Raw genomic sequence first — 10,607 nt, forward strand, 5'->3', positions numbered from 1 at the left:
GACTTGTGTTCGATATAACTCGATATAATACCTCTCTTTCTCTCACTCTTTCTCTCTCTCTCTTCCTCTCTGCGGGTGTATGTGTGTATTTGCGCGTGCGCATGAACATTGAAATAAAACTGCTTATTCGCTGACATTAATTCGTTAGTTCAATGTATTCAATATAGTCAGTTATTGGAAAATACTTGTCAAACTGTCTTTCTGTCTGTCTTTTTTTATGCCGCCTCCCTTTATGCTTTTTACTAAATTGTTCATGAAGTAGAAAACTATTCAATTAACCATACTCTCCTTCCAACATTTTAGTTTTGGACAATTTTAAGATTCTGTTTTAGTATCTTATTTATTTCTGAAAGTGCAAGTAACAACAGGGGATTTGTTTTGATTTCAACGTTATCAATAGCGATGTCATGGTTCTACGCTACTTACCGGTGCAGTGGTAGAATAGTCGCTAAGTAAATATAAAAGTTAGAGTAGAAAAATAGAATGTCTATGAGATACCATCGGAATGGATCGTCGCCGTCTATTGTATTACTTCATTGCAAATTCCTATTAGTCTCATTTCAAATAGACACGAGGACGATATAGATTTCAGGGAGAATAACCAAAGAGAGTATTCTGACATTCAAGTCTTAGTTAAGCAGGAATTATACGAAATAGCTTCAAATGGAAATCGATCCTAGTGGAGACTCACTGCACGCTTATCGCTACTCTTCATTGCTTGCCACACCATTTTGCTACATCCTGCTACTGAGGACATATATATATATATATATATATAGAGAGAGAGAGAGAGAGAGAGAGAGACAGAGAGAGAGACAGAGAGACAGAGAGATAAATAGATAGATATTGAGTGTCATCATGCGATACGATTCACACACCTACTCTAACTACACGCCCCCAGAACATAAGATTTCTGAATAAATGTTTTGATAAACGAATAAGAATATATATATATATATATATATATATATATCACAGTTCTTTTTTTAAAAATTCTAGGACATTAATACACAATTCACTGCGTTAGCATATCCATTATTTCATTATTTGTATTCTGGGAACAGATTTATTAGAGATAATTGCCGAAACCAAATAAAGCGCAAATCATATTAATTTTAGGTGCGATTTGAAATATGATAAGCAACATGAAACATTTAGAAGCCATATTTTATTGCGCTTTAAAATTAGGAAAATATACAAGTGATGTTCACTGATTGTAGGTTCCCATCCCATCGAGTTTAAGACAAACGTTTACTTTGTATTTTGAGGCCATTATATTTCAATAAAGCCCATTTTTATGATAACAGATATGCATTGGTAGGTTGACCCGCACAGGTCAGAAGAACTACATAGAAGTTTTAAACGTTAGCAACTAAATGGAACTACACAGAAATAGGGGTGTGGTCCAGAAATTGCATTTCCGTACTCGCCATCAAAATATTGCAGAATATTTCATCAATAGATCATGCTAATTGTCGGTGTGTATTATTTTTCCAGATGTAAAATGAAATGAGAAAATCAAGGGGAGAAAAAGACGAAAAAAAAAAGAGAATTAATTGAAGAAAGTATAAAAGCAGTTATATAATAAGTGAATCGAACATGAATTTGATAGAAACATGGATTTGATATCGACTAAAAGACTGAAAGAGAAGGTAAGATTGAATGTAATTGATAGAGAAATAAAGTAAATTGCAAGGTTACAGCAGAAGAATTCTATAACTTATTTTATGTTCATTCATGAGGTAATACGAATAAAAGAATTATTTTTAAGCCAGACCGAAGTTTGGCACTATATATTTCCTGTGGAATTTGGCTAGAAATTCAAAGGTAATAGAAAGGTTGATTGTTTAAGCATGAATGGAGATAGGAGCAAAAATGTAAAATTCTATTATAGACCGTAGAGCCATTCAGAAATATACTGGGGTGAGTGAAGTAGAATAGCTGATGGCGATATGACTCTCTAGCTGAGCTTACATAAAAGTCAATGAAAGAATTTGTTTGGAGCTTAAAATAGATTCGGAAGCGAATAAATCCGTACAGTATATGACAAGAAAGATGTGTGTGTGAGAGAGAGAGACAGAGACAGAGACAGAGACAGACAGACAGATAGAAAGAGAGACAGACAGACAGACAGAGACAGAGTGAGGCAGAGAGGCAGAAGGAGAGAAAGAGAACTTTGAAAGTAAAAGCGTTTAGTACAAGGGTTAGCAAGAGAAATAGATAAAGTAAAAAGAAAAATAAGGAAAATTTAATGATACAATTTCGGAAAGAGATAAAAAAAAAAAAAGAGTATAGCACTTGCGTTTGTAAGAAGAGAGAGAAAAACAAGAAAGACAGAAATCTGGTTAAGGAAGATAAAATCGTAATATAAGAAGAAGCTGTGGGCATAGAGTAACTCTATATAAGAATTGAACTATTTGCTATTGTTGTTGCTGTTGTTGTTGCTGCTGCTTCCGCTGTTGCTGATGTTGATGATGATGATGATGATGATGATGATGATGATGATGATGATGATGATGATGATGATAGCATTGTTGTTGATGTTATGTTTCAAGTTGATATTCTTTATTTTCATTGGTGTGGCTGGTGTTTAGTCCCAAGACAATTCTAATCGAAGAGACAAATCATCAAAGATGTTACAACCGCAATATATATATATATGTATATATACACACACACACACACACACACACACACACATATATATATATATATATATATACTATCGGTCTCTTTTGCAGAAATGCTGTGATACGGCAAGATATACACCAACACCAGTTGCCAAGTGGTGGGGGAGTAACACAATCACATACATGCGCAAACACACATGCACACACACACGCACATTACACACATGCACACACAGACGCACATTACACACATACACACACACACACACACACACACACACACACACACATACATACATATATTCGACGAGCTTCTTTCAGTTTCCACCTGCTAAATCCACTCGCAAGGCTTTGGTCAACCCGAGCCTTTAGTAGAAGACGTTTGCTCAAGATGCCACGCAGTAGGAGTGAAACCGGAATCGTGCAGTTGGGAAGCACCACCTCGTATTATATATATATATATATATATATATATATATATATATATATATATATATATATACATATATACATATACTAGTATTTTTTTCTTGCCTTTAACCCTCCAACGCGGAGTATAGGCCACTTATAATTGAATTCTATGTCGCATAATTTCTCGCTTCTGTACTTATACTCTGCCATGAATATCCCCCTTTCTCTAGTTCCTTTTGTGTTGATCTACGCCACGAGTTCTTAGGCCTACACCTCTTTCTATATCCATCCGGATTCCACTGTAAAGCACTTTTCGCTACATTTGGTGTGTCTTTTCAACTTTTTCTTAAATATTTGCTCCCTAATCGAAACTTGATTCGTTCTTTGCCATAGCTCCATATTGCTTATGTGTTCGAGCCATATAATTTTAAGTATACTACACAAGCACCTGTTGATGAATGATTGTATTTGCTTATTTGACTTAACTTTACCTTTTATATGTATATGTGTGGTTATATTTGCTTATGGGAGTGAGAGTGAGCTTCCAAATGTATTCTTTGAATTAACACTTTTTTTAGTTCTTTCAAATTTCTTCCCATAACCTAATAATAATTTCTGCCAATTTCCTTTATTTTTTTTCTTCCATCTTACTTTCCATAATTTTTCCCTCGCCTCCGCTTCTTTCCTTTCTTTTCATGCATTTTTTTACATTTACAATTTGCTCGTTCCTCCCCCCCCCCTTCCCCCTCTCCCTCTCTCTCTCTCTCTTTCTATTTTGTTTTATTCTTCCTTCCTTCCTTTCTTTGCCCTCTCTAACTTTCTATACGTCTTCTCCTCTCACAATATCTAGTTTGTTTCGATAACGTCATTTTACATTCCTAGCGTTCCTTGTTCGTATGTAAATATTTTGTTAATGAATAATCATGTATATGTGCTTAAGTAAGTGTGTGTATGTGTATACAATTATGTGTTTGTGTCTATCGATGTTTTGGGATGTGTATGCTCCTGTGTATGTATTTGATCGTTTGTGTATAAGTATATGATAGTAAACGTATATTTTAGCAAAAGTATGTTTCTATGTCGTTGCAGCTAGAATATGTACTAGTATATGTGTAGCTATATTGGTACACATATGTGTGAATATTTTTCTGCCTATGTATGTATTTGAATATATATATATATATATATATATATATATATATATATATATATATATATATATATATATATATATATATATATATATATATATATATATATTTAAAAAGTAACGCAATAATACATTACGGAGGATATATCATAATCAATTATTATTTATGAATATATCGATGGCCAAACAGGTTATGATAAAATACATAGAAGAATGTTTATAATTATGAACAAGTCAGAATTATTACTAAGAGGATTTCAAAAAACCCTTACATGTTTAGAAATAGCAGTCAAAACCGCTATAAAGTCACTATTATCACTCATATTATTTCTCCTCATAATAAAAGCTGCCTACAGGCGACATGACATATAGAATCCACAACTTAAAAATAAATGGCTTATTCCCTATTGCAATTTCGACGTTAGGAAGCTATTAAGGATTCCATTCGTATCATCAGGGAATATTCCTATAGATAGAAATCAATACAAGACCTTACCTTGGGATTTACATGTATCCCGACCGGCAAGAATAATGTGTCAACCTCTGTCTACACATTTAAGTTTTGAATTCAAATGTCATGCCCAGTGGTTTTGAGAAAAGACCGGTAAATTCGAGCCACCGCAAACCACCGGATATGATTTGGGAAAATTAAACAATTAAAAAGTAATGCAATAATACATATATATCATAAGCAATTAATAATTATTTATGAATATATCAATGGCCAAACATGATATCATAAAATACACAGAAGAAGAATGTTTATAATTATAACTAAGGATTCTTACAATTTTAACTAAGAGGGTTTCAAAACCCCTTTCATGTTTAGAAATAGCAGTATATGTTTATGTGTATGTATATTAATGCGTGTGTATGTATATGTGTTTGTATACGTTTGTGTCTTCTTTTTTTTTTTGTATGTATGTAATATTTATATTTACACGTCACCTATTTTATAGGACTTTCTATTTCTGTTAACATGTCTGCTTGATGAGTTTGTTATTCATATCCTTCCTGATAAGATTGATGCACTGCTGACCATAACTTATCCTGGCGGACATTTTTGGAGTGCATCTGTCAAAACATATGTAGAAGACTTCAAGATATAAATGGTTTAACAACATCCCGAGCGATCGTCTCCTTATACAATTTACCTATTTTCTACTAAATACGACTTACTACCCCAGAATTAAATCCTGGGCCACTTAAGCAGCATTTAGCCATCTTGTAATTATTCCCTGGATTTTTCCTATCAATTGTAACCTCTCTCTCTCTCTCTCTCTCTATATATATATATATATATATATATATACAGAGAGAGAGAGAGAGAGAGAGAGAGAGAGAGAGAGAGAGAGAGATTCTATTATTTGTTTCAGTCATTTGACTGCGGCCATGCTGAAGCACCGCCTTTAGTCGAGCAAATCGACCCCAGGACTTATTCTTTGTAAGCCTAGTACTTATTCTATCGGTTTCTTTTGCCGAACCGATACGGTACGGGGACGTGAACACACTAACATCGGTTGTCAAGCGATGGTAGGGGAACACAGACACACAAACATATATATATATATATATATATATATATATATATATATATATATATATATATATATATAAGACGGGCTTCTTTCAGTTTCTGTCTACCAAATCCACTCACAATGCTTTGGTCGGCCCGAGGCTTCAGTAGAAGACACTTGCCCGAGGTGCCACGCAGTGGGACTGAACCCGAAACCTTGCGGTTGGGAAGCAAGTTCTTACCACACAGCCACTCTTAGGATCCAATAGAATCAATGTATTAAAAAAAAACAAAGATACCAAAGTAGAGTCACGGATAGCGTACCCGTGCACCAATCGTGTGTACGGACTCTCAGGTTCTTACTAAAGTAAATTCGGATTTACTTAAGTAAATCCCGTTACACATACATTTACAAGTATATAGGTCAAATACGCAACGTATACATAAAGACACACAGGCGTATACTCAGGCTCACAGTCCACAGTACGCTATATTTGTAAAAGTATGTTTATGAAAGATAGCGATACGTTGAAGTTACACTGACTTGCAGAACTTCAAGACCCTCTTATGCTGTGAGCCAGAAAATACTATTGCTTTATACTAAACGCTTTTTCTCAATTCTGTTCTTTGTAATAGTAATCAATAATTCAATGTGCTTGTTGCTCTTACGTATTTGCCTCGTTGGTCAAAGGTAAAATCACTATATTTCGCCAAGTTCATTATCAATAATTTATAAAGGGAAGCAGATGTGAGTGAGACAGAATTATTTTTGATACTTAGCTAAATCTGAAGAATATCATAATTTTCTGAGTTCCAAACCTGAGAGATGACTTTATTATTCATTGTTCTGTGTCTAATATAAAATCTAAAGCTACACTTAGGTGCAAGTCCTCAATTAGCAATATTGTTAAGGGTTCAAGTGATTTCATTGATATTGCTCCTACACTTCGTCACCAGGCCATTATTAACTTCCGCAAAGCTTTGATAAAACCCACAATGGAGTATTATTCTCACGTCTGGGACTGTACTGCTTCCACACTCACCCAGATTTTCTAGTTCGCACCGGCGTGATTATGAAATCGATCTCCCTCGATCTCCAATGCCTAACCCATTGTTGTGTCGCCTTCCTCTCAGCTTCTTACTACTCCTAACAGCAATACTCTCTTCTCCTCGGAACTGGAAGGACTAATGCTGTCTCCACTCAGGCACCTCTTGTGTCTTCTCCTCCCATTCTCCGTATTGTGTCCATTTGTCATTCTCATCTGTCCAGTACTGTACCAACTCCGATTTCTTTTTATTCCTTCCCAGAACGTCCTCCCACTGGAATTTCTTTCCTCTACATATTTTCTCTGCAGTTGTCAGTTTACAACTGTTGAGGAAGAGCATTAATCGCGTTGATATCACTTGTCTGGAAAAGCCTGACAAGCACCCTTCATTTCAACCAGATCATTAATATTATTGTTTATGGATAAACATCTGACACAAAAGGAGAGAACATCATTGTGTCATAAAAAAGATAACTCTTTCAAATAAATTATTGACAACCTGACCACTGTTACAACACCATTCTGCGATATACGGAAGCACTTATGTGTGTGGGGGGGGGGGGGGTCTTTACGCCTGTGAGCATGTGTGCGTGCGTGTGTATGTACGCATTTGACTCCATATCTTATTTCTTTATTGCCCACAAGAGGTTCAACACAGAGGGAACAAACAAGGACAGACAAATGGATTAGGTCGATTAACTGGTACTTAATTTATCGACCCCGAAAGGCTGAAAGGCAAAGGCAAAGGCAAAATCAACCTCAGCGGAATTTGAACTCAGAACGTAGCGACAGACGAAATACCACTAAGCATTTCGCCCGGTGAGCTAACGCTTCTGCCAGCTCACCGCCTTGTTTCCATATCTGTCTTGACACATTTATAACCCGTAACTTAGAGCTGTAAATAGGCACCGATAAGATAAAATTCGAACTTCGAAATGAATCATTTGTACTGTATTATATGTATTCGTCTAAGACCCTTCGAAACGAAGCTGTGGTATGGCCGCAGTTCACTAACTAAAATAATTAAAAGAAAAAGAGAATAATGGTTCGAACATTCTCAAATAATTTATTAAATTCAGATACGGTGGTATCAAATATCACCCCAAAAGCAACAATGCAATCACTCGCTATCGACGTGAACTCAGAACATGATTTCATAAAACCAATGCAGTAGTTATGCAACCATTAAATTGCTGTTTGTAATTTTTCTTTAATCATTTCTTAAAAGTTTTCATGATTAGCCTTCCTCGCTTCATGTTCTCGTTTAATTGATTTTGTTCTGAGGAGACATTTTTTCTTAACACGATTTCTCTTATTGCTTTCTTCTGTCGTCAGCGCTTAACTTCTTTTCTGTTCAGAGATATTGTACTTAATAAATGAACGGAGATGTTGTCTTGAGTTAAATTAATGGACGTCTTGAAAAATATATTTTGTACTGAGGTAATCAAGTTTTTACTTACTTAAAACCTGATTAGCTAATATAATTCTTTTCCACGTGTATTGATAACACTTTCTTTCTTTCTTTCCTTCTTTCCTTCATAAGCGTTTGAAGAAAAGAAGAAACTTCTTTAAGGTCACTAAAACTACTAGAAATAACAATAAAATCTCTCTGAAACCAAATTTCTAAAAAGAGGAACACATCGGCTAATATACTCCTAGATACACCTAAAACGATGTTCATAGCTAGTTAACTTTAGGTCAATGGAATTCTTCGATCAAAATTGGTCTTGTATTAAATGACAGCAGCATAGGCAGAAATAAACACAAACGCAAAAATCACAGACAAACATACAAATACACAAATGCATACACGTTGCAATATACGTGGTACAATCTGTTGTAGAGTTATTTATTGAGAATAAGGAATAAGAATATAGGGGTATAAAGGTAGTATAATCCTTAATATATTATATTTATTAATCTTAGTCAGTTTCTCATAAATATCCTATATTCTTTCTGTGACTATGTTATAAATACTTTTCTATTTCTTCTTTAAATTTTTTCATATATTCCAGTAAATGGTTTCTACAAAAGGCACGTGAGTATCACTAGAATAATACGGAAATATTTAACATTGAGATCAAAAATGGCTGAGTGTTTTTTGGCACGGGAGATGGATCGATGTTCAAAATACTTGGCTGTCAACGGGTAAGTCGACAAATTACAAATATAAAGGTTTCATAGTAATAAGCAGTAACACGTGAGGTGATGTAATACATCACTGTAAGCTGTATTCGTTCTTCAACGACTACAATCAGAAATGTCAATAAGCACAAAAATATCCTCTAAAATCAGTAGACTCTTTTGTATGCATAAGACGTAACATTGCATTCACAGATAAGGATTTTAAAAGAATTCACGCAAAAGCAGTAGGCTATTCTTAAAAGCTTCAGTGTCATCTGAAAGGAATCTGTGGACACCTGATGACTTTAAGTTTCGTTCGTGTCATTGTGGAATCAGAAATGTCAATAAGCACCTAGCGGCAAGATTTGAGAAGGTTTACACTTATGTGTTACGAGTCAGTATGAATATCACATGGGAAAAGCATCCGACCAAACAAAAACTGTATGGCAGTCTTCTTGCAATCACTGAAGTCCTTAGAAGAAAATGCATGCATTTTTGTGGGGAACACATTGCCGGATAGTTAAGCAAGAACGTATTAGTGATACACTCCTGTAGATAAATATATAGAGTCGTCCAGCGAAAACCTTCATTGACCAGCTTTGTACTGACACGTGATGTTATCTTCCCGTCTTGTTAGTGTCATGTAAGGTGATGATGGGTGACATAATCGAGTCAAGAGTATCCGGGTAAGCTCAACCAGATAAAGCTACAGCTTAGTGAAACAAATTTGTGGACGATTTTAATTTTCTTTACTCCTACGGGAATATTTAAATGCTCAAGATTTCGGTGTCAACTGGAGGTTAGTTACCTCTACTACGGATAACTATGTGCTTTGAATGCGACAAAAGAGTTTTAGAGAGGATAGTGGTGGCAACGGACGTTTACTAAAGTATTCTGAAGTTGCAAAGAATGATAGATTTGAAAGTAACGAATGAAACGGATGGAAGGCAAAGGAAAAGAGGATTACGTTTTGTGGGAAGGTTGTGCGCTGTTCGAGTGCTTAGATACTGTTTCATGAAATTCCGGATATATCAGCATCTCACATTAGCAGAGCAAGGTGATGCAACCCCCTTTTTAATGAACAAATTCAACATATCTTCATCCCGCCTCCATTAGAGCTAATGTCTGTCTACAATCACAAGCAGAAATTCTTTCCTGTGAGAAAACAACTACCTATTGAATAAAAGGTAAAGGGTGAATAGCCCTGCGAGAAATAACAGTCTCAAAGTACAACCCATTTTCTTTAAAATGCAAGGAATCGTTAGATAATGTAGTCCAAGATATACAATACCTGGAGGGAAAAGACTGAGTGTCCGATTAATTGGCTTTAGTAATTCATCGATTTCAATCCATAAGAGACTACAATTATGATACGTCTTCTGTAATCTTCACAAACACACTTCATTTCAATGGCTGCTGGGCATGACTGTGGCTTTAAGCAGATTGATCAGCCTCCCTTTTCTCCTGATTCGGCCCCACTTGACCATCATCTATTCCCCAAAATGAAAAAGCACTTGACTGAGAACCAGTACCGAAGGGATGATGACGTCATATCTACAGTTGATGACATTTTTTTAATATCAACAGGATGAAAGCTCCTTCACCAATACACTGCAACACCGACAGAAGAAACGTGTGGACCGCAAGGTGGACGATGTTGAAAAAGAAACCTCCTTTAGTCACATTCCATGAAAGAATCCTGGTCAGCCTATTGACTTTTCAGCTGACCC

At 35.4% G+C, this 10,607-nt stretch overlaps 1 long non-coding RNA gene across 1 annotated transcript in view; it reads left to right on the forward strand.

Annotated features, from left to right (window-relative positions):
* Nucleotides 1-9,246, forward strand: part of LOC149133433 (uncharacterized) — a 29,971-nt gene extending 20,725 nt beyond the window's left edge. Inside the window, exons 2-3 of the long non-coding RNA XR_016243319.1 lie at nucleotides 1,498-1,652; nucleotides 8,769-9,246. This is a non-coding gene — a long non-coding RNA (uncharacterized LOC149133433). The remainder of the gene's footprint in view (nucleotides 1-1,497; nucleotides 1,653-8,768) is intronic.
* Nucleotides 9,247-10,607: the final 1,361 nt, after the last annotated feature.

This window comes from Octopus bimaculoides, chromosome 10 (assembly GCF_046866305.1).
Source record: "Octopus bimaculoides isolate indiv1 chromosome 10, ASM4686630v1, whole genome shotgun sequence".
Lineage (NCBI taxonomy): Eukaryota > Metazoa > Mollusca > Cephalopoda > Octopoda > Octopodidae > Octopus > Octopus bimaculoides.